The following is a 1,595-nucleotide window of genomic DNA, read 5'->3' on the forward strand; positions in this document are numbered from 1 at the left end:
TATTTTGATATTTTTAAAATTGTATAATTTAAAAGTTATTTTTATGAGTAAATATTTATTTGATAATGATAAGATATTTACAATGTATTAGTTTTAAGGATCTTAATCATTAATTTATGTAAACCATAGAAGGTTTGATATAATTTTAAACTATTTTAATTAATTGCAATATTAGACCTGAAACGACGCTAAAAATATAATGATTTGAAAAATAAACGAGATATTTATAAAATGACTTGAAGAATGTATTCGCTTTTACAATAAGTAGTATTCCAAATTTTTTGGGTTATTTTAATATTTCTAAAATGATATAATTAAAAGATTGTGAATAAAATAAAATAAAAGAATTAATATCGTGCAACTTACATAGTCAAAGTTATTTACAAAAAAAATTCATCATTGCATATATTTTTTAATAAATAAATTATCGAACTTTTAAAAGTTGGTTACTTGGATCATTTCAACCCAAAAAACTGCTATATATCATGGTTTGTTTGTCTCACAGATCAAATAAGTGGGAAAACGATTTTTAAGTCATAGTTTTATTGATTATTAATTTATCCAAATAGTTGTTGAATAAATCTTTTTTATAATAAACGATGATCTAATAATAAAATTATTATATTGAATTTAATATGTAGTTTGTTAATATAAAATATTGTTTTTTAATAAATAACTATTGAAAAATTATATTTTCAAGGATCGTTATTAAAATATATATACATACATACATATATTTTCCATATTAGAAAAAAGTAACGTCTTTTAAGGAAAAATATTAAAAGTGAAAAGAAAACAAATAATATTTTTTCAAGAAAATGAAAAAAATTTATTAATTTTTAATATTATTTGCATAATAAAAAATAGTATTTTTTGTAACAGTAATCAAATAACATAACTCTCTTAAAAGAGGAAGACTAATGACACCCCTAACCATATATAACCATTTCCTCTTTTTTTTTTTTTTTTTTTTTTTTTTTTTTTTTTTTTTATCTATATTACATTAATAAGCATTTAGGACAAAATTTTAATTACAACCCTTTAATCATATAGTACTGCTTTTTAAAGTTTGGATTTAAAAAATCTCTTAATCACAACTCGTAAAGCATAATGTACAAGTTTTTGATGTAAGCGTTTTAAACCCAACTAGGAAGGTTTCAGACACCCTTTCCATCACAGTCTTCTATACACTTTCTTTAACTTTTATTTTCTCAATTCAAATTCAAAATGATTGTATTTCTTTGTTCAGTCAATAATTTCAAGTTTTGTAATGAATTCTGAGTAGATGGGTTCAAAAACCCAATACGTGTGCAATTATTTTTTCATTCGATCTTGCTAATACACCGTATTAACCTTCAACTTTATATATTAGTTGACTTACAAAATAACCACACAAACTCATGATTCAAAGCCAAACTAATGTTTCAGAATTATAATTTACCCGCAAAGCATCGCACATGTACACCACTAGTTTATATATATATATATATATATATATATATATAATTAATTCTTTTTTAGTATTTTTTTCTCTTATTTGTTTATATTGTATTTTAATATATTAATAACTATATATTTCTTTTATATCATTTATA

This window comes from Cynara cardunculus (genome assembly GCF_001531365.2).
Source record: "Cynara cardunculus var. scolymus isolate 2C chromosome LG 2, CcrdV1, whole genome shotgun sequence".
Classification (NCBI taxonomy): Eukaryota; Viridiplantae; Streptophyta; class Magnoliopsida; order Asterales; family Asteraceae; genus Cynara; species Cynara cardunculus.